Below are 23,551 nucleotides of genomic sequence, written 5' to 3'. Positions count from 1 at the left end.
GGGGGGGGGGGAGAGGGGAGGGTACTAATTCCTTACAGACATCAGCAGGAATTGAAACTGGGTCGCCTGTACTGCAGGTTAACTAACCATTACGCCACCGTGCTGATGATCATGGAATAAAGGCAAAGAGGAGGGCAACCAGGAGAAGGTGCTGTTGTGGGGGGGGGGGGGGTGGGGAGGAACTAGACTGAAGAAAAGCAAAAGGTGAGGAAGGTGGGAGAAGCAGTGGGGAGTGACCAGCAGGTCAGAGAAACCAATGTTGTCATATACAGTAACCTCCAAGAGGACCATGACCTTTTCGTAGGGTTTGGAGACACCATTCAGGGCTTTGTGCTTTGGCTCTTGGTAGGGTCACCCATGCCAAACAGGTCAAAGGGTAGAGGTCAGACTTAGAGTGGTCCACTGGTCCTCCAGCTCAGGGCTAACAACCCGGACTGGTCAAACAAAATTGTTATGGAGACAGTAATGAAGAATCCTTCTACATCTGAGTGTGACGGTATTCCTGAGTTTCCACCGGGGACTTGCATGACTGACAGTAGTGAAAACCCGGGCTACTGACACGATGAAGGAAGCCCTGAACACCGCCAGAGGTGGAGGACCTTCACCGCTGCCCTAAACGCCGGCGGCAGTGCGCAGGACCTTAGATATGCAGTGAGGCACTTTTGACAGCTAGGCTTCTCAACAATCAAGGCTTAGCAGTGTCAGAACATCTCCAAGGTAGTACTGCGTTGTCAGCTATTTGTACTGATGGAGCGAAGAGATAGTTTACCACACTCAAGCTGCTAGATCACAAGTTCAGCATGTAGCGATTATTATCCAGTTATGTTTATGGGATCTTGCTTTGCATTAGCTAGCAGCCCCATTTCCTCCATCGCTGACCGTAAAGTGCTTATGGACTTCAACTCTTTCACTGTCCAGTCGGCAGAGACTCGCTGAATTTCCTATCAGATGTCGGCATTCCCCAGTAACTACTTCCCACGCCTGATCTATTCCAGGGCTCCCCCTGCTCCTCATCCATTTTCTACTCATGGCAAGAGTGTTGGAGCAGGGGAGCACAACCAGCTGCAGGCTCCCCACCAAACCACACCGTCTCGACTTCAGAAAAAATATCGCCAACAAGAGAAAATCTGCAGACGCTGGAAATCCGAGCAACACACACAAGATATGCTGGGGGAACTCAGCAGGCCGGGCAGCATCTACGGAAAAAAGTACAGTCGGTGTTTTGGGCCAGGACGTTGACTGTCCTTCTTTCAATCGATGCTGCCTGTCCTGCTGAGCTCCTCCAGTATTTTGTGTGTGTGTGTTGTTCAGGAAAAATATAATCGGGCTCACCTCCTAGAACTCCCTCCTCAGAGCACCTTCGCCAGAAGGTCGTACAATCTTCACCAGAAGGCCCCAGAACTGTACAACACAGAAACCCCTTATCTAAGCAAGGATGTGGTGACATTGGAGAGGGTTCAAGGGAGGTTCGTGAACATGGTACTCGGAATGAAAGGTTTACCACATGAGCATTTGGTGGCTCTGGGCCTGTGACTCTCTGGAATTTACAGACAGACATACTTTATTGATCCCGAGGGAAATTGGGTTTCGTTACAGCCGCACCAACCAGGAATAGTGAAGAAATATAGCAATATAAAACCATAAATAATCAAATAATAATGTTAATAATGCCAAGTGGAAATAAGTCCAAGACCAGCCTATTGGCTCAGGGTGTCTGACACTCCGAGGGAGGAGTTGTAAAGTTTGATGGCCACAGGTAGGAATGACATCCTATGACGCTCAGTGTTACATCTCGGTGGAATGAGTCTCTGGCTGAATGTACTCCTGTGCCTAACCAGTACATTATGGAGTGGATGGGAGTCATTGTCCAAGATGGCATGCAACTTGGACAGCATCCTCTTTTCAGACACCACTGTCAGAGAGTCCAGTTCCACCCCCACAACATCACTGGCCTTACGAATGAGTTTGTTGATCCTGTTGGTGTCTGCTACCCTCAGCCTGCTGCCCCAGCACACAACAGCAAACATGATAGCACTGGCCACCACAGCCTTGTAGAACATCCTCAGCATCGTCCGGCAGATGTTAAAGGACCTCAGTCTCCTCAGGAAGTAGAGACGGCTCTGACCCTTCTTGTAGACAGTCTCAGTGTTCTTTGACCAGTCCAGTTTATTGTCAATTTGTATCCCCATGTATTTGTAATCCTCCACCATGTCCACACTGACCCCTTGGATGGAAACAGGGGTCACCGGTGCCTTAGCCCTCCTCAGATCCACCACCAGCTCCTTAGTCTTTTTCACATTAAGCTGCAGATGATTCTGCTCGCACCATGTGACAAAGTTTCCCACCGTAGCCCTGTATTCAGCCTCATCTCCCTTGCTGATGCATCCAACTATGGCAGAGTCATCAGAAAACTTCCGAAGATGGCAAGACTCGTGTTGTAGTTGAAGTCCGAGGTGTAGATGGTGAAGAGAAAGGGAGACAGGACAGTCCCCTGTGGAGCCCCAGTGCTGCTGACCACTCTGAAGAAGAGTGATGGGGGATCTCATTGAAACCTAGCGGATGTTGAATGGTCTAGATGGTGTGGATGTGAAGAGGATGTTTCCTATGGTGGGAGAGTCCAGGACCAGAGATTATAACCTCAGAATTGAGGGATGTCGATTTAGAACAGAGATGAGGAGGAATTCCTTTAACCAGAAGGTGGTGAATCTGTGGAATTTGTTGCTACAGGCATCTGTGGAGGCAAGGTCATTGGGTATACTTAAGATGGCGTTTGATAGATTCTTGATAAATCTGGGCATGAAGGGACACAGAGAAATGGAGTTGAGAGAGAAATGGAACAGACTTGATGGGCCGAATGGCCCGGTTCTGTTCCTATCTCTTACCGTCGTATGGAAACAGGCTCTTCGGCCCAACTCATCCATGCTAACCAAGGCACCGACTGGAGCTATTGACCAAAGGTAGCTATCAATATCCATGGATGTGGTAGTCAGTGAACAGAGAGAGAAGACTGAAGTTAGCTGAAGATAAAGGTTGGTCAAGCCTGGGAACACTGGCGGCGCCAGTGTTTGGGGTTCAGTTCCTGCCGCTGTCTGTAAGGAGTTTGCAAAGAGTAAAGACCAGCGTTATTTGTCTTGTGTGCAGTACAGTGAAATCAAATCAAATCAAATCCGCGAGGTTTGTATTGGGCAGCCCGTAAGCGTCACCACGCGTCCAGCGCCAACAGAGCATGCCCACAACTCACTAACCCCAATCGTATACCTTTGGCATGTGCGAGGGAAGTGGAATGCCCGAAAGAGCCCCACGCGGTCTTGGGGAGAAAGTACAAACTCCTTCCAGTCAGTGGTGGGAGTTGAACCCAGACTGGTGATTGCCAGTGCTACAACTCCCTAAAATTCCTGCTCTCCCCGGTTTCCTCCGGGCGCTCTGGCTTCCTCCCACGTTCCAAAGTCGTGCGGGTTAGAGTTAGAGAGTTGTGGGCACACCATGCCCGCATTAGAAGCTTGGCAACACTAGCGGTCCCCAGACTGTGGTGCTCGTTGACGCAGACAATGCTTTTTACCCTGCGTTTCGAAGGGCATGTGACAAATAAAACTGATCTTTAATCTTCTTCCTGTGCAACGGTGTCCAGCACCAAGGAGTGGGACCTTTCTGTGCACCTACTACAAACCCGCATCAGATGAGGCTGCTGCTACTGGGACTGGGATAATCAGGGAGCAACAGCCTCACTCTACAGGGAATTCCACAATTCATAGGCTCAGCGGCCACCGCACCAGTCGCAAATGATATACAAGATGGATGAGACATCTAAGCTCATGCAGAACCCCCTGCTCATAAAGTTGGGGGGTGGGGGGAGAGGTTCTGTTGCCTTGTGGGTTAAGGCCTTTTGGATGGGAGCGGAGGGGAGAAGAAGGCAGGTGAGACAGGAGACTTTTGGGGTGGGGAATGCGAGGGAGGGACAGGGCATGGAGACTGTTGGGGTGGGGAACACGAGGGAGGGGCAGAACATGGAGACTGTTGGGGTGGGGAACACGAGAGAGGGACAGGACATGGAGACTGTTGGGGTGGGGAACACAAGGGAGGGACCGCGCATGGAGACTGTTGGGGTGGGGAACACAAGGGAGGGACAGCGCATGGAGACTGTTGGGGCGGGGAACGCGAGGGAGGGGCAGAGCACAGGGACTGGTCTGGTGGGGAACGCGAGCGTAGGATCAGGCAGGAACTTCAGGCAGACAACTGAGGGAGATCCCGATGGTGTTTGGAGCAGGGAAGGCCGGGGCAACCGGAAAGAAGGGCCTTGTGGTGCCTGAGACCCCGGTTCAATTCCCACCATCGTCTGTAAGGAGTTTGTATGATCACCCCTCCCTCCTGTGACCGTGTGGGTTTCCTCCGGGTGCTCCGGTTTCCTCCCACGGTCCAAAGACGTACCGGTTAATTGGTCACATGGGTGTAGTCTCATTGGGCCAGAAATGGCTGTTAATGCACTATGTCTCTAAGTAAATAAATATAAAGGAAGTTGAATCCTCCTGGGAGCAGACGGACTCCACTATAAAGCCCAGAGTCTATGTGAATAGGACCAGACAAGGACTTCGTATCTGTGGTATTTCTGTGTCTGACCAACATGTTATTGCGTTTGTTACATTGATAGCTTGGAGGGCCATGCTGTTGAAGTGGAAGAATACGTCGGCTCCCACTCCGTCACAACGGTTCTCTCAAGTGATGCCATGTCTTAATCTGGAGAAAATTAGAAGTCGAACCTTCGAACCTATGTTTGATCTTGAGAAAAGATGGGGTTCGTTTGCTGGCTACTACCATTTGAGTTAATTGGTAGATTTCCTCCACGATCTAATTGTAAATTTTGGCATAATCTTTCTTGCTGGCGGTTTGATGGTTATCTTTAGAAGCTTTTTTGTATGATGCCGTGGCTCCGGGGTTGAACACTTGATGGGTTCTTTTTTTTCTCACTTTTTTCTCACCTTAGTAGGGTTTTTTTTTCTTTTCTTCTCTTTTTTTTCAATCCTTAATGTCGTTTTTTTCCACTTTTGAGACATTGTAAGTGTTACTTCGATGTACTCTTGTATTTTGGATAATAATAATAATAGAAAGATTTAAAAAGACAAAGACTTCATCCTCACTGTCCTCACGGAGGGCTCAGGGTACTCGCGGCCCCCGCACACTCATCGCGGCTTCTGCAAGTGATGCCGTGGCGGCCTCTGATGTCACCGCGTACGCCCTGAGCACGGAGGGCGCAGATCACAAGCGCGACGCCAAGCCAAGACTCTACTCCCGCTGGCCCTTTATTCCAGCTTCTGCCGCTCCAAAGCTCAGGGACCTCAGGGAGGCTTCACATAGCTGTCTGCTCTGTTCAGAGGCAAATGGGGAGGGGCAATAAATGCTGGCATCGTCAGCGACAACTCTATCCCACAAACACTCAAGTTGGTGTGGCACAGCAGTGTAACACAATTACAGCGCCCGGGTTCAATTCCGCTGCCGTCTGTCAGGATTTTGTACGCTGTACCTTTGGCGCGTAGGTTTCGTCCAGGTGCCCCTGCTTCCTCCCATATACATTCCGAAGACGTACAGGTTAGTGGGTTAATTGGATACTATAGAGAGAGTGCAGAAAAGATTTACAAGAATGTTGCCTGGATTGGGGAGCATGCCTTATAGGAATAGATTGAGTGAACTCGGCCTTTTCTCCTTGGAGCGACAGAGGGTGAGAGGGAACCTGATAGAGGTGTATAAGATGAGGGGCATTGATCATGACTCGACACAGCCAAAAGGACAAAAGTTTCTGTGCTGTAATGTTCTATGGTTCTATGTGGATAGCCAGAGGCTTTTTCCCACACACACTTTTTGTCCCTCTTCCCTCTGGGAGAAGGTTCAGGAGCTTGAAGATTCGTACAGCCAGATTTGGGAACAGCTTCTTTCCAATTGTGATAAGACTGCTGAGCAGATCCTGACCCAGATCTGGGCCGTACCTTCCAAATATCCGGACCTGACTTGCACTACCTTACTTTCCCTTTTCTATTTTCTAATTAATAGTTATAATTTAAATTTTTATTGTATTTACTTCGATTTGTACTTCAGGGAGCGCGAAGCGCAGAATCAAATATCTGAATGATATTTGATACTATATATATATATACAATACAATATACAATCAAAATGATTGTACACTCTAGTATTAATTGTCTGGTGACAATAAAGTAAAGATGACCAGGGCTGACACGGCTAACACGAAGGGGCTCAGTTTTAAGGTGCTTGGAAGTAGGTACAAGGGGGATATCAAAGGTACATTTTTCACACAGAGAATGGTAGGTTTGTGGAATGCACTGCTAGAGACGGTGGTGGAGGCGGATACAATAGGGTCTTTTAAGGGACTCTTAGATAGGTACACGAAGCTTAGTAAAATAGAGGGCTATGCGGTAGGGAAATTCTAAGCAGTTTCTAGAGTAGTTTACATGATTGGCACAACACTGTGGGCTGAAGTGTCCGTAATGCGCTGTAGATTTCTATGTTTCTATATGGTGTCATCTCCTCAGGCACGATAATAATCTATAACTCTACCATGGACACAACAGAGTAGGGGACTTTCCCGAGTCAATTTCTGTCTCATTAATGTTACTCTAGTAGATGAGGTTAACCAAGAGCAGGGCACTGTCCTTTCTAAAGCAGACTGTTCGTCCCTTCCCACCCACCACCTCAGCGCTTTCTCATCCACACTGGCTCCTCAGGACTCACACCACGAGGTTCGGGGACAGTTCGTTCTTTTTGCACTGGCACAGTTTGTTGTCTTCTGCACTGCGTGATCTTACAATGATCCTGCTATACTTGCTTTTCTATGAATTCGTTGAGTATTCCCACACAGAAAATGATTCTCAGGGTTATATATGGTGACATATATGTACTTCAATAATAAAATTGACTTTAAATTTTGAACTTTGAAAGTTATTATCAAAGTGCATACATGTATGTCACCATATACATCGCTGAGATTCATGTTCTTGCAGGCATACTTAATAAATCTATAGAATAATAACCATAACAGGATCCAACCTGGGGGGGGGGGGGTTCATTTTTTTTTCAAGCAGTTACAGGAATACAAGAACTTTACTTTTTTTCTTTACTTTTACTTTACTGTCACCAGACAATTGATACTAGAGCGTACAATCATCACAGTGATATTTGATCCTGCGCTTCGCGCTCCCTGAAGTACAAACCGAAGTAAATATAATAAAAATTTAAATTATAAATCATAATTAGAAAATACAAAAGGGAAAGTAAGATAGTGCAAGTCAGGTCCGGATATTTGGAAGGTACGGCCCAGATCCGTGTCTGGATCCGTTCAGCAGTCTTATCACAGTTGGAAGGAAGCTGTTCCCAAATCTGGCTGTACGAATCTTCAAGTTCATGAACCTTCTCCTGGAGAGAAGTAGGACAAAAAGTGTGTTGGCTGGGTGGGTCATGTCCTTGATTATCTTGGCAGCACTGCTCCGACAGCGTGTGGTGTAAAGTGAGTCCAAGGATGGAAGATTGGTTTGTCTGATGTGCTGCGCTATGTTCACGATCTTCTGCAGCTTCTTCTGATCTTGGACAGGACAACTTCCATACCAGGTTGTGATGCACCCTAGAAGAATGCTTTCTACGGTGCACCTATAAAAATTAGTGAGGGTTTTAGGGGATAGGCCAAATTTTTTCAGCTTTCTCAGGAAGTAAAGGCGCTGGTGGGCCTTCTTGGCAGTGGACTCTGCTTGGTTAGCCCAAGTCAGGTAATTTGTGATATTCACCCCGAGCAACTTTTGACCTGGTCCACCTGCACACCACCGATGTAGATGGGGTTGTGTGGTCCGCTACTCCTTCTGAAGTCAACAACCAATTCCTTTGTCTTGCTGACATTGAGGGATAGGTTATTGTCTTCGCACCATGCCACCAGGTTCTTAATCTCCTCTCTGTACTCAGACTCATCATTACCCAAGATACGGCCTACAATTGTGGTGTCATAATAGAATTTATGATAAACTATATTTAACAAACACTGGCAAACATCCAATATGCAAAATAAAGTCCCACTTTTAAAATCTTCATCCTTTTGTTCACCTCTCTCTCGTGGTCTCCCTGCTCCCCGTGTCTCTACAGTCCTCCAGCGAAGACAAAAGATCCCTTTGCGCAAGTGTCACTATTATGCGCCATGCCATATGATCTGGGTGATCACGGTTTTTAACTGTGATTCCTCTTGGGAAATTTTTCTCCAGAAGTGGATTGCCGTTGCCTTCTTCTGGCTAGTGTCTTTACAAGACAAGTGATCCCAGTCACTATCAATACTGCAGCAGCCAATTCTAACCACACCAATTGCCGCCGCTGGCGACCCCCATGGATTTGTTGTACCCGTGTGACGCACCTTTCAGCTCAAATAATGATTGCTCCAAATGTCACAGATATGCATTTGACTCTTTATTAGCAATTAACAAACATACAATCTTGAAGCAGGAAACTTAACAGTTTCCAAGTGCAAGTTAAGCGCAATTGAGCGGTCAACAAAAGAGATGACATCCGTTGGTTCCCCGCTCCGAACTCCCACGAACAAAGCATGAATGCATGACTTATTCCCTTTGCTTTAACAATGCCCCTCCCCACTCATGTGACTGGTTACCATAATAAACGCGCGACACACAATACAATGCAGATGGCGAGCAGACACACGGCTGCTACAAATACTCTTCAGAGATTGTCTGCCTGGCGTAATTGGTCACATAACCAGGACTTGTGATCTGCACCGGCCGTTCATACGACCATCCACCACCTGCTCTCGTGGTTTCACGTGATCCTGATCACGGGGCTAAGCACCCTCGCCCAAGTGTGACCTGCAGGCCGGCAGAGGTAAGGAGAGCCTTAACCCCACCTCCTTTGGTTAGAGACAGATTTTCACCCCGCCACCCAGATATTGTGCTACATTCTCAGGTCTCCCAAGTTAATATGGCCACTGGAGGGTGGGGAAGGGGTTGGAACGTAGTTTGTGGGGGACTGAGTAAGGACCCCTAACCTGCAGTTTTTTTTAGGAAAGAATAGGGAGCTATCAAGGTCAGGATGGGCCTAATGGCCTCCTTTCCTGTGCGAGTGTATGGTTTGCTTCTGGCAGCAGCCAGACCCCATAGCATTGCGCTCCCCACGCTTCTCCGGGCCACGGTGATACTGGGCCCAGGTCCCACACCTGCTGCTATCTCGGGCGGGCCGACGGTATGTGTCAAGGGTTAAAGACGTCTTGAAGGAGAGCCGGTGGCTTCAGGCAGCAGAAGTGAAATTTTCACTTCCCCAATTCTACGTAGCTAGATTCAAAACGCTAGCTGTCAGCCCTGGTTTTCACATCCTTGCTCTGGCAATGCGGCCTGCTGGGAACTCCCGGCTCCACTGAATCAGGCTTCAGTAGCTCCCCGATTTGCCCTGTCCATGCCTGAGCCACGAGCTCCGGAGCTCCCTCCTTAAACCTCTCCGCTTCACTTTCCGTTTCTTGTGACGTTTCCCATATGCCTCAGAGGCAGAGCTCGCTTTGTCTTTTACTTTGGGGGAGGGGGGGCGGTGTGAGGTCAGTACTAAACGCTGCTGATATGAAACTCCAGAGATAAACACCATGGCACATTCTATAAGATATAAGAGCATAATTAGGCTATGCGGCCCATCACTCTGCTGCACCATTCAATCGTGTCTGACATCTTTTTCCACCCCATTCTCCCCATGACCTTAACCCCCTGTACCATTTGAGAATTTATCAATCTTTGCTTTAAATACACCCACTTGCTTGGCCTCCACAGTCATCTGGGCAAAAAAGTTCCACAGATTCAGCACACTCTGGTTGAAGAAATTCCTCTTCATGTCATTTCTAAAAGGACATCCCTATAGTCCCCTAACAGAAATATTCTCTCCACTACCACTCTAACCAGGTTTTACAGTATCCGCTAGGTTGCCATGAGATCCACCACTCCGCCTTGTGAATTCCAGCGAGTTCAGGCCCACAGCCATCAAACGCTCCTCATACGCTAAGCCTTTCGTTCCCAGGATAATTTTTGTGAACCTCCTCTGAACCCTCCCTTTCCTTAGATAAGGGGCCAAAATTTCTCACAATAGTCCAAATGCAGCCTGACCCACACCTTACAAAGCACCCAATAAGCACAACAGATTCTGCAGATGCTGGAGATCTGGAGCAACACACACAGAATATGGGAACACCCATGCGTTTGAGGGGAAGATCCTACAAAACGTAGTGGATTTGACCCCAGTCCATCATGGGGAAAGCCCTCCCGACCATTGAGCCCATCCACAAGAAACGCTGTCGTAGGAAAGCAGCCTCCATCATCAAAGATCCTCACCACCCAGGCCGTGCTCTTTTCTCGCTGCTGCCGTCAGGTAGAAGGTACAAGAGCTTCAGGACTCACACCACCAGGTTCAAGAACAGTTACTACCTCTCAATCATCAGGCTCCTGAACAACACTCATCTATCGAGACATTCCCACAACCGATAGTCTTACGTTAAGGATTCTTTATCTGGTTATTTCATGCTCATTCTTCATTGCTATTTATTTATATTTCAATAGGTTCAATAGGTACATTTAATGTCAGAGAAATGTATACAATTTGCATTTGCTGTCCATTGATCCTGTTTACAGTTGCTGTTCTATAGATTTACTACATATGCCCGCATGAAAAAGAATCTCAGGGCTGTATGTGGCGACACTTATGTACTCTGATAATAAACTTACTTTAAACTTTGAACAAAATGCTGGAGGAACTCAGCAATTCAGGCAGCATCTACGCAGGGGCATAAACAGTTAACGATGCAGTCTGAGACCCCCTTACAGATGCAGCCTCCATAGAAGCTGCCTGACTTGCTGGGCATTTTGTGTGCTCCTGGTAAAGACCTGACCTTAACAGTCCTCTCGAAGTGAACACACATGAATTACAACTGACTCAAACTGCAAGTTAACCTTAGGGGAATGCAGAACTAGTACTCCCAGGACTATAATACCCCCCATATCTGGCAAGATAAAATGAGCCTATTTGGATCATTGAGTCTATGCCAGCCCTCGGTGCGATCACATTCCCCCATCTTCTGTTCATCAATACCCCTCTACCCATTCTCCCACCACCAGTTCTCCTTACACTTACTCAGAGAAGAACAGCACAGAAACAGGCCCTTCAGGCCATCTAGACTATACTGAACCATTTCAGCTGCCTAGTTCCATCGACCTGCACCGGGACCATAGCCATCCACCTCCCTCCCATCCATGTACCTATCCAAACTTCTCTTAAACATTGAAATCGAGCTCGCATCCACCACTTGCGCTGGCAGCTCGTTCCACACTCACATGACCGGTTGCAGTCCCGCCCAGCTTCAGTAGAAAAAAACCTGCTCGTGTTTACCTTATCTATACCCCTCATAATCTGCTGGCAGGTAGCACCCGTGGTCCGTGCACCGCGCCTCACGTTGGGCAAAGCTGCTTACTGTGAGCGCTGCTCGCACTTGCCAGTCCAGTGACCTACCCACTCGCCTCCCTCCGCTCAAGTGAACTCCGCAAACAGGAAGCGAAATCCCCGTCGACATGTATATTGGAAAGAAATGAGTCTGAACGAGAAGTGAATGTGGAAGTGATAGTGGGGGGCAGTGAACCTGCTCCTCGAGACTCGGATACAGCCCAACGTCACTACCCCTCCACCTCATCCCACCCCAGCCCAGACCTTCAAGGTCCCTCCGTTGTACTGACTCACTCCCCAGGAAGCTGCTGGTCTCTGTCTCTATCATTCTGTCAGTAGCTGTCTCTTGGTTTCCACTACTGTCAGTCTTGCAAGTCTCAGGAATATTATCTCACTCAGATGTAGAAAGATTCTTCATTGCTCTTTCTGTAACAATTTTATTTTTTGACCAGACAGGGTTGTTAGCCCTGAGCTGAAACCCCAAACCTGGAGGACTGATGCACCACTCTTAGTCTGACCTCTACCCTATGACCTGTTTGGCATGTGACCCTACTAAGAGCCTAAGCATAAAGCCCTGACTCCAGCCAACATCGCTCTCCAGGTCACTGAGGCTCGCAAGCCTCCAAACCCAACAACAAGGTTGTGGTCCTCTTGGAAGGGTCCCTCTGACGAGACTCAATAAATCAGCTGGATACCACTGTCCCAGATCCAGAGAATCCTGGCTGCACATTACCCACAGACGATTCCTCAGGTGAATAACTTTCCACATCCTCGCATCCATTATGAGGCTCTGTCAGAGTCACAGAGTTATACAGCAGGTAAACAGTTCCTTCAACCTAGCTCATCCATGCTGAGCAACACACGCAAAATGCTGGGGGAATGCAGCAGGCCAGGCAGCATCTATAGGAAGAAGTACAGTTGACGTTTCGGGCCGAGACCCTTCATCAGGCCATCCATGCTGACCGTAGTGCCTTCTTCAGCTAGTCCCACTTCTCCACGTTTGACCTGTATCACCCTAAAGCTTTCCCGTCCGCGTACCCTTCACCGTCAGGTATGGAGGAGCCACTGAACGGGATCGGGAAAAGGACAGCAGGAAGTTGTAAACTCAGCCAGCTCCATCGCGGGCTCTAGCCTCCTCAGCACTGAGTCCATCTTCAAAGCCGACTTCACGAAGGTGGAATCCATCATTAAGGACTCCCACAGCACAGGCCATGCTTACTTTTCATTACTACCGGCTGTGAAGGTGGATGAAGGCTGCAACAAATCCATCAGCTCCAATCGTCGTGGTTTCCATGCCATTGGAATCAGTTGGTTGATTTGTGAAGTATTGTGTGCTTCTGGGAGTGCAACGTCAAGTACATGTTAAACAAATACACACACAGGTGTCTTCCCTCTGTGGAAACGGATCAAAGACCATCATCCTCGACCTCAAGGGATAACCATGATAACGACCATCAGAAAGTAGGTACAGGGGCCTGAAGATGCATATTCAACATTTTCCTCCCCTCCGCCATCAGATTCTTAATGGTCAATGTACCCATTAATTATATATATTAATTTTTATTGTACATTTTATGCTTTGCACTGTACTGCTGTCGCAAAACAACAAATTTTATATGTCAGTGATTATCATTGGCCAGAAAGAAGTACAATCTGTGAACAGGAATGGAGGCGGCCATTTTGTGAGACAGCCCTTGCAGTCACCATTTTGTGAACTGTTTGATAAACTGGTTCTTGTTCCGGGACAACTTAATCAGAGCACTTGAACGTGGACACTGGGAATTTCTGAGAATGATCTGCTAAACCTGAGGTCATTCTCAGGTAAGAAGCTGTTTATTGTATAAAGTGGTAGGTTTGCAGAAGTAAACATCATCTCAGCAACACATCAGTCCATGGCCTTCTCTACTGCTGTGAGGAGGCCACGCTCAGGTTGGAAAAGCGACACCTTATATCCCGTCTGTGTAGCCTCTAACCTGATGGCAGGAACGTCTATTTCTTGAACTTCCAGTAACTGCGCCCCACCCTCTCCTTCACCATTCCCTCTTCCTCTCTCACTTCATCTCCTTAACCTGCCCATCACTTCCCTCTGGTGCTCCTCCCACTTCCCTTTTTTCCATGATCTTCTGTCCTCTCCCATCAGATTCCCCCTTCTCCAGCTCTTTATCTCTTTCACCAATCAACTTCCCAGCTCTTTACTTGAACCCCTCCCCCTGTTTCACATATCATCTGCCACCTTGTGTTTCTTCCTCCATTCCCCCTGCCTGCTTACTCTAACTTCTCATCTCTTTTTTCCCAGGACTGAAGAAGGGTCTTAGCCTGAAACGTCGACTGTTTACTCTTTTCTATAGAAGCTGCCTGGCCTGCTGAGTTCCTCCAGTGTTTTGTGTGTCTTCATCTGGGCCCAGTGTCTGGGTGATCTAGCTTGCCTGGTTTGAAGAGTTGAAGAGACCAAAAAGAATCGCCTAAGCCAGCAAGCTGAGGTGAAGGCCATAAACCAATACTACTTGGTAGCCCTGGGCTACATCCAATAGGAATCTAACACACCAGTCAGGTGACCACGAGCCAATGAAACTGGAACATCATAGATTCCTCTGATAAGGAAAAGGGATAAAAATGAGGATTTTGGAAGCTCAGGCAGTGACAACTCTCCAGACACCAACTGGTGCGGATGTCAAACACATGGAGATCACATTGGGACCACAAGGAATACCTGGTCAGCCTAGACTTTTCATCACGGGTATTACATTTTCTCTTCTTTCACTGTCCGTGGAGGGTCAGGGAAATGTAATAGGTGTACACATAGTCACAGTCAGGTTGGAGGAACAACACCTTATATACCGGCAGGGTAGCCTCCAACCTGATGGCATGAACATGACTTCTCTAATTTCTGTTAATGCCCCTTATCCCCTTCTTACCCCATTCCTGATATATTTAGTTTTTCTCCCCCCTCCTTTTTTTTTTTCTCTCTCTGCCTGTTCTCCGTCTCCCTCTGGTGCTCCCCTCCCCCTTTCTTTCTCCCCAGGCCTCCCGTCCCATGATCCTTTCCCTTCTCCAGCTCCGTATCCCTTTTGCCAATCACCTTTCCGGCTCTCAGCTTCACCCCACCCCCTCCGGTCTTCTATTGTCATTCCGCATTTCCCCCTCCCCCTCCCCCTTTCAAATCTCTTACTATCTTTCCTTTCAGTTAGTCCTGACGAAGGGTCTCGGCCCGAAACGTCAACAGTGCTTCTCCCTATAGATGCTGCCTGGCCTGCTGTGTTCCACTAGCATTTTGTGTGTGTTACACGTAGTTAGTTAATTTGTGAATTCACATGCTTGAATTGAGACAGTAGAGGTGCAGCACTGTACAAAAGTCTTAGGCACATCAGGAGTCCCACCACTGAACCTCGTGGAACTCGACAGGTCATAGGCCTCCAGTCTGACAAACAACTGCTCACTACAACCACTCTCATTCCTGGCAACAGGCCAATTATTTAAAAAAAAAATCCAATTGGCCAGTTTACTCTGGATCCCACGTGATCTCAGCTTCCTGACTGGCCTGCCACGCGGGACCTTGTCAAAGTCCATCACCCTGCCCTCGACCGTCCAAAGGAGATGGGATCATTGACCAGTTGGAAGAACTTTGGAAAGGTTGCACTTGCTGTCATTGTAATGTGACCACAGCACATCACGGGAGACGGGTCTGGAGAGGGAGGGGTGGAGGGGCCAAAAGGGGTTACAGAGATAGGGAGGGGTGTTGAGTGTGGAGAGGGCTAGAGAGAGGTGGGGTGTAGGGGCTGTGGGGGTTTATGTAGATAGGGAGGGGTGTAGGATCTGAGGAAGTTATGGAGATAGGGAGGGGTGTAGGAGCTGAGGAGGTTATGGAGATCGGGAGGGGTGTAGGAGCTGAGGAGGTTATGGAGATCAGGAGGGGTTTAGGAGCTGAGGAGGTTATGGAGATCAGGAAGGGTTTAGGATCTGAGGAGGTTATGGAGATAGGGAGGGGTGTAGGAGCTGAGGAGGTTATGAAGATAGGGAGGGGTGTAAGAGCTGAAGGGGTTTATGGAGATAGGGAAGAGTGTAGGATTTGGAGAAGCTGATGGAAATTGGGAGGGGTGCAGATGTCAGAAGTAGGGAATGTATAGGAGCTGAAGGGAGTTACAGATTTTGAGTATGGGTCATTTGGCAACGTGAACATTCAGAGCTGTGGGCCAGCAAGGTGGGCGTTCAGCGAAGGGAATGGTGTGCGGGTCCGCTGGGCCTCAGCAGTGAGCTATGGTCCTGATCCTACAGCAGATGGCCGTAGAGATGCCGTGACAGTGGCTGACATGACCTGGACAGAAGTGTTGGACCAGAAGTGCATTGAAGGACCACAGGGTTAATTATAACTAACAAGACTAGTTGTAAGTGTAGAATTGTCTTGCTGTTACCTTCGACCTTTGGCATATAAAATGGTCATGTCATACTGGGCTAGGAGGCCTCTTCCTCCAAGAGTGTCTCAAAATGATGCCTGTTTCTCATTTTTGTTTGAATAAAACACTTTTATATCCTCTTTAGTGTCTCTCCGGTGACAACAGAACCAAAATACGAAACATTGTAGGATGTTCTGACGAAGGGTCTCGGCCCGAAACGTTGACAGCGCTTCTCACTGTAGATGCTGCCTGGCCTGCTGTGTTCCACCAGCATTTTGTGTGTGTTGTTGTTAGGATGTTCTTAGTGTTTTCTTTCAATGGCTTAATCTAGTTCCTGGAATAAAACTGTGCTAAGGAGAAGCGGATCTAGAACTCAAGGGTGGAAGAGGGGGTGAGAAATGGTAGAGGTGCTAGGTCCCCTCCTCTCCCCCACCCCTTCCACCTCACCCATCTTCAACGAATAATGACCAGTGACAAGGTGCCAAGGGAAATGATCCCAGCCAGAATTTAATAAACGCTCAATGGCCACTTTATTAGGTGTAACTGTATACCTACTTGTTCTTGTGGATATCCATCAGCCAATTGTCTGGCAGCAACTCTATGCACAAAAGCATGCAGGCATGGTCAAGAGGTTCAGTTGTTGTTCAGACCAAACATCAGGATGGGGGAAGAAATATGACCTAGCTGAAGCTGACTGTGGAATGATTGTTGGTGCCAGATGGGGTGGTTTGAGTATCTCAGAAACTGTTGATCTCCTGGGATTTTCACGCACAGCCGTGAAAGAGTTAACGGAATTTATTAGGGAACGGTGCAAAAAAAGCAAAAAAACATCCAGCAGTGGTAGTTCTGTGGGTGAAAAAACCTTGTAAATGAGAGAGGTCAGAGGAGAACGGCCAGACTGGTTCAAGCTGACAGGAAGGCGACAGTGACTCAAATAGCCACGCGTTACAACAGTGGTTTGCAGAGGAGCACCTCTGACTGCACAACACGTTGAACCTTGAAGTGGACGGGCTACAGGAGCAGAAGACCACAAACAAAGACTCAGTGGCCACTTTATCAGACAGAGAAGATACTGAATAAAGGGACCACTAACTGTTGATTGATGTACGTTCGAGGAATGGAACTGGGAAGATAGTCCTTCAATGTAGACATGTATACCACTATGACAAGGATGTCTACTTGACAACAGTCCTGTGTACAGGCATGTACTCACTGGTGGTAGCCCTGCCCGAATCAGAGGTGGTGAAGAATCAGCGTATAGGAGGGAGATTGAAAATCTGGTTGAGTGGTCCTCTCACTCGATGTCAGAAAGGCCAAGGGACTGATTATTGACTTCAGTTGGAAGTCTCATTGGAGGATCAGAAATGGAGAAGGTCAGCACCTTTAAATTCCTCGGTGACATTGTTTCAGAGGACCTGTCCTGGGCCCAGCACATCAGTGGGATTGCAAAGAAAGCACAGCAGTTCCTCGACTTCCTTAGAAGATTGCGTAGATTTGGCATGACATCTAAAACTCTGTCAAGATATGTGGTGGAGAGTATATTGACTGGTTGCATCACACTCTGGTATGGAAACACCAGTTCCCTTGAATGGAAAATCCAACAAAAACTAGTGGGATACGGCCCAGTCCATCCCACCATTGAGCACACCTACACGAATCATCGTCACAGGAAGGCAACATCCAGCATCAGGGACCCCCTGCTCTCTTCCTGCAGCTGCCATCAGGAAGAAGGTACAGGAGCCTCAGGACTCACACCACCAGGTTCAGGAACAGTTACAGTACTGTGCAAAAGTCCTAGGCGCATGTCAAAAAATTCTGTAAAGTGAAGATGCTTTCAAATATAATGAAATGATGAGTTTCAAAAAAATTACTGTAAAGAGCAGTAAACAGTAAAAAGATTAAATCAAATAAAAAACTACTGATGTTTCGGGCTGAGAACCTTTGTCAGGACTCTGAAGGTCCTGGTGACGGTTTTTGGCCCAAATCGTCAACCGTTTACTCTTTTCCATAGAGGCTGCCTGGCCTGCTGAGCTCCTCCAGCATTTTGTGTGTGTTGCTTGGATTTTCAGCCTCAGCGGAGTTTAGAAACACAGAAACATAGAAAACCTACAGCACAATACAGACTCTTCGGCCCACAAAGCTGTGCCGAACAAGTCCTTACCTTAGAACTACCTCGGCTTACCCATAGCCCTCTATTTTTCTAAGCTCCATGTACCTATCTAAAAGCCTCATAAAAGACCCTATCGTATCCGCCTCCTCTGCTCCTAAAGTGGCAGTTCTGCAATCTACACAAATGCACCAGTGTCCGTTCTTCACAAGAGACGCAGGTAGTAATGGCAGCAACCTAACACGGGGATATACAGCGTACAGCAACACCAGCCCGGCAGTACAGACACCCAGCATCAACGGTCCACTGTAATCCAGCTGACGCTGATTGCAGTCCTGTTCTGCAATCACGCACATTGGAGGCAGTCCTGTACTGCAGCTATCTACATTGAAGGCAGTCCTGTGGCACAGCAACATGCTGAAAGCAGCACTTCAGTATAGAATAGACATGCACCCTGAGCACAATAACTAAGTGAAGGAGGCAAGACTGCGACATAGATTTGTACACTTCCCGCAGTTCAGCGTTAAGACCATAAGGCGTACAGTGCTGTGCAAGAGTCTTAGGCATACATAAAAAGCTGGGGTGCCTAAGACTTTTACACAGTACTGTCTTCGTCAATGCGGAGCAGAGAGCGAGCTTGTAGATCTGGCGGGAGCAAAGCAGATCCTGTGGGGCAGGTGGCAGAGGAGGAGTGCCAGGGGTGGGGGTGATACGGGTGTAGACACACCCAGCCCTGAGACACCAGGCAAGGTCATCTGATTCCAAACAATTGGTTACTGATCGTCACAGAATGCTTCTCCGGTGCTTCTCGCTCCCTCCCCTCTCCCTTCCCCTTTCCCCAATCATGATTCCCCTCTCCCTGTCCCCTTCCCACTCTCAGTCCACAATAGAGACCCATATCAGAATCAGGTTTATCATCACTCATGTGTGTCATGAAATTTGTTTTTTTTGCAGAATACATAAAATTACTACAGTCCTGAGTGATATTCTGGTGCTGCTGCAACTTATTTTCTGCTACTTATCTATTTAATACTGTTTTTCTATTACTGTCTTGTTTTTATCTACCGCTTTGTTTGATTGCCTGAGAGGAAGCCAAACAGAGTTTTATTGTATCTATGTATAATGACAATAAAGATCATTCATTCATTCAATGGTTATTTGATAACTGGAAATACATAATACACAGTACTGTGCAAAAGTCTTAGGCACCATAGTATATATAGGTATTATTTATATATATATACACACCTAAGACTGTTTCACAGTACTGTACTGTAGAAGAACTAGGCCATTCAGCCCATCGAGTGTGCTCACCATTCCATCATGGCTGCCTATCTATATTAACCTGTGTATACAGTATTCCCATGAAGGTTTCGGCACCCTTCTCAAACATACCCTTCGTAGGGTAACGAAGCTGGCGATAGTCCAAATGACTATCAAATAACACAGCAAGTGTGTTCAGCCACTGCTCCTCTCAAAGATTAGAAGGAAAAACTAGCTTTGTCACCAACGCACGCGGTGAAATGCGTCGTGTTGCATCCGAGGATTGTGCCGGGGGCAGCCCACAAGTGTCGCCGCGCTCCCTGCTTCCACGCCCGCGGCTCACTAACCCCAACCGTACGTCTTTGGACTGTAGGAGGAAACTGAAGACCGTGCGGTCACGGGGAGAATGTGCGAACGCGTGGCAGACTGTAGCGGGAATCAAACCCCGATCGACGACCCCAAGAGCTGTGAAGCGAATGCGCTAACGGCTACGCTGTCGTGCTGCCCTACTCGCGGCCGTCCCATGACCGCCTGGACGAGCTGGACTCCCTGAGGTATAGAGCATCAAAGAATAGGAGCTTCAGGGAAATGGACACGTCACAGCTTCAGACAGAGTTGGGCACAAACAAGAGAAAATCTGCAGATGCTGGAAATTCAGAGCAACACACCAGCATGCTGGAGGATCTCGTCAGGCCAGGCAGCATCTATGGAAAAGAGTAAACCATCGACGTTTCGGGCTGAGAACTTTGTCAAGAAGTCAGAGTAAAAAAGTTGGGGGAGGGGAGGAAGAATTACAAGGCAGTAGGTGATGGATGAAATCGGGAGAGGGGGAAGGGTGAGGTCGATTGGTGACAGAGATGAGGGGCTGGAGAAGGGGGAATCTGATAGGAGAGGCCAGAAGGCCATGGAAGGGGGTGGGGAGCACCAGAGGGAGGTGATGGGACAGGTAAGGAGATAAGGTGAGAGAGGGAAATGGGAAAGGAGAATGGTTAAGGGGGGGGCAATTACCAGAAGTTCGAGAAATTGATGTTCGTGCCATCAGGTTGGACGCTACCAAAATGGAATATAAGGTGTTAGTGAGGGCTCATCATGGCAGAAGAGGCCATTGACCGTCAGCAGTTCTGTAATAAGGCATTCAGTACTTATGAAGCAGAAGGTCCCGCTTTTTCTGACGTAGGTGCTCGGCAAAGCGGTCTCCCAATCTACGCCGGGTCTCACCGATATACAGGAGGCCACACCGGGAGCACCGGGTACAGTAGATGACCCCAACAGACTCACAGGTGAAGTGCCGCCTCACCAGGAAGGACTGTTTGGGTACCTGAATGGTCGTGAGGAGGGAGGTTTGGGGGCAGGTGCGGCACTTGTTCCGCTTGCAAGGATCAGTGCCAGGAGGGAGGGACGGATGAGTCGCGAAGGGAGCAGTCCCTGCAGAAAGCGGAAAGTGGGGGGGGAGGGAAAGGTGTGCTTGGTGGTGGGATCCCACTGGAGATAGCAGAAGTTATGGAAAATTATGTGCTGGACGCGGAGGCTGGTGGAATCGTGGGCGAGGACAAAAGGAACCCTATCCCGGGTGGGGTGGATGGGGTGAGGGCGGACGTGCGTGAAATGGAAGAGATGCGGTTGAGGGCAGCGTTGATGGTGGAGGAAGGGAAGACCCTTTTCTTTGAAGAAGCAGGATTGTAAAGCCTTATCCTGAGAGCAGATGTGGCAGAAACGGAGGAATTGAGAGAAAGGGATGGCATTTTTCACAAGTGACAGGGTGGGAAGAGGTCTAGTCCAGGAAGCTGTGAAAATCAGTGGATTTATAATAGATATCAGTGGATACACTGTCTCCAGAGTCGAGAAAGGGGAGGGAGGTGTCGGAAGTGGACCAGCTAAATTTGAGGGCAGGGTGGAAGTTGGATGCAAAGTTGATGAAGTCATTGAGTTCATGGATGCACGTGTTCAGTCATCAATGCAGCATGGGAAAAGTTTGGGAGTGACATCGGCGTAGGCTTGGAACAGAGACTGTTCCACGTAGCCACCAAAAAGGCAGGCAGATCTGGGACCCAAGCGAGTGCCCATGGTTACACATTTTGTTTGACAGAAATGGAAGGAGTCAAAGGAGAAGTTATTGGGAGTGAGGCTCAGTTCTACGAGACGGGTGAGAGCGGTAGCAGAGTGCAACTGGTTGGGTCTGGTGTCCATAAAAAAGAGGAGGGCTTTGAGGCCTTCTTGATGGGGGATGGAAGTGCATAGGGACTGGACATCCACAGTGAAAATGAGATGACCAGGGCCGGGGAGCTTGAAGTCGTTGTAAAGATCAAGAGCGTGTGGAGTGTCGCAGATGTAGGTAGGAAGGGACTGAACCGGGGGGAATAAAACAGAGTCATGCAGATATAAATCTGGCAGGGCAGGAACAAGCAAAGATCTTAGGCACATACAGTATATATTGTGGTGATTTTGGTGTCGGCACTATGTTGGCATAGGGGCTGGAGGTCGTCCTCACCTGCAGCGGACACAGGAGGACAGGAGTCACAGCTGCTTGTTGTCATTTGCTGAAAACCCTCTCCAACGTAGCTGGGGAAGCTCGGCCTCTGCCTCAGCCTCCTCCCAATATACGGGAAGTGAATCCTGACTTAGAAAGACGTAGAAAATCTACAGCACAATCCAGGCCCTTCGGCCCACAAAGCTGTGCCGACCTGCACGAATACAGGGTAGAGTTGCTGGATGAGCAATGTTGAAGAGACTGACGGGGAACCCATGCCATCTGGGTTCTGTACAACATCCATTCTCTCATACACTTCATTTCCTACTTTAGGTTGCTTGTAACAGACAAGAGGCCATTCATCCCTTTGTGTCCATGCCGGCCCGCCACGGTATTCACCAATCCCTCGTCCACAGTTTCCCTGTAACATATCCTCTCTCCCTCCACCCCCATGCCCTTTATTTATTTAGAGATACATCGCAAAACAGACTTTTCTGGCCTCTGAGGTGTGTGTATGTGTGCGCGCGTGCACATCTTTTGTTACAAACGCACAGAGGGATTTAAACTGTGCACAAAAGGTTGTCACCCTCTACCCCGTCAGCATGTTAAGTGTATTTCACAATCGTACACAATCGCATTGCCTTTCTCAGTTTCTGATGCGGACGGTGTTGTCAACGTGGAGTTTGCGATGATTTGTCTGCAGATTTTAGAACTGTCTTATTGACACTGTTTATATTGAGGAAATTATTCAGTGCGCAAGGGTGTTGTCACTGGGCAGAGAAACTGCCAGCACACAAGATTTTTGGGCACACCGGTCATTATGAATTAGAGGGACCACTGGTCCCGCCCCTTCAATTTGCACCACCCAGCAACCCCTAGCCAGATCACGGGACAACTTATATTGACCATTTGACGTCTTTGGACTGTGGGAGGAAACCGGAGCACCCGGAGGAAACGCACGGGGAGAACGTACAGATTTCTACAGACGGCGGCGGGAATTGAACCCGGGTTGCTGGCTCTGTGAAACGCTGTGATAACTGCTACCGTGCTGCCCCGCCCCACCCATACTCCCTCTAGGGGCAACTTAGTAACCAGAGCACCCGTGGGAAACCCCGAGCAGTCACAGGGAGGCCAGGCAAATCTTCCTAAGCACCCCTGCACCGTATGATTGCTTGGACTTCCGCCTGTGTTCAGGACCCCCCGACCCCCGTATAAATCAGTAATCAGAACTCTGCACCCACCAGACTGCGTACCTCAGTGGTCAGCACCCCACACCCGCCGCTCCGAGACCAGAACCTGAACGGACCTGAACTCTGAGGGCCTCAAACACAAGCAGATTCACCCTGACACGCACCTAACCTTCAGACGTTAACACTTCTGCCAACACAAGAGGTCCTGCAGACGCTGGAACTCCAGACAGACACAGACAAAATCGAGGGGTCGATTCAGGGTCTCGGCCTGCAAACATTGTCTCTTCAATCCTCCCCATAGGCATTACCTGACCTGCCGAATTCACAGTTTCGTACTTACTGGTGATTAAGGTCCAGAGCAGCACACCACAGCGGAGGCGAACGGCAGGCTCTGTAAGTGTCTGACATGTTGGACTTCAATGGTGGGGCACAGTGCCAAGCTGGCGGAGTCAGATACAGCGGCGTTGGCCGGATTCTCCATGTGCCAACGTTCTCAGCATCAGCGGTTCAGACTTTGGCTGACCGTTTGAGTGAAGTGATTTAAATGCAGCACTTTGCTCTCTCTCTGCCTGCCGTTTGGCTGCTGGTAGGATTGAGGAAAGTGTTTATCTCTCTCTCTCCACCCCCCACACACACACAAAGGGCTGCAGCCCAGACTCTCTCAGCTCCTCAG

General features: G+C 48.6%; 1 protein-coding gene across 4 annotated transcripts in view; it reads right to left on the bottom strand.

Annotated features, from left to right (window-relative positions):
* Positions 1-23,551, bottom strand: part of rasgrp4 (RAS guanyl releasing protein 4) — a 218,056-nt gene that overhangs the window by 113,553 nt on the left and 80,952 nt on the right. The window contains exon 1 of one of the 4 annotated variants that reach the window (XM_073029258.1): positions 11,410-11,537. The exons of the other annotated variants lie outside the window; for them this stretch is intronic. The gene's annotated coding sequence lies outside the window, so the exon portion shown is untranslated. Of the gene's footprint in view, positions 1-11,409; positions 11,538-23,551 lie in introns of those variants that run through there. 4 annotated transcript variants of the gene reach the window in all.

This window comes from Hemitrygon akajei, chromosome 25 (assembly GCF_048418815.1).
Source record: "Hemitrygon akajei chromosome 25, sHemAka1.3, whole genome shotgun sequence".
In the NCBI taxonomy this organism is placed as follows: Eukaryota; Metazoa; Chordata; class Chondrichthyes; order Myliobatiformes; family Dasyatidae; genus Hemitrygon; species Hemitrygon akajei.
The sequence above is the reverse complement of the archived record's forward strand: the minus strand, read 5'-3'. Positions and strand labels throughout refer to the sequence as shown.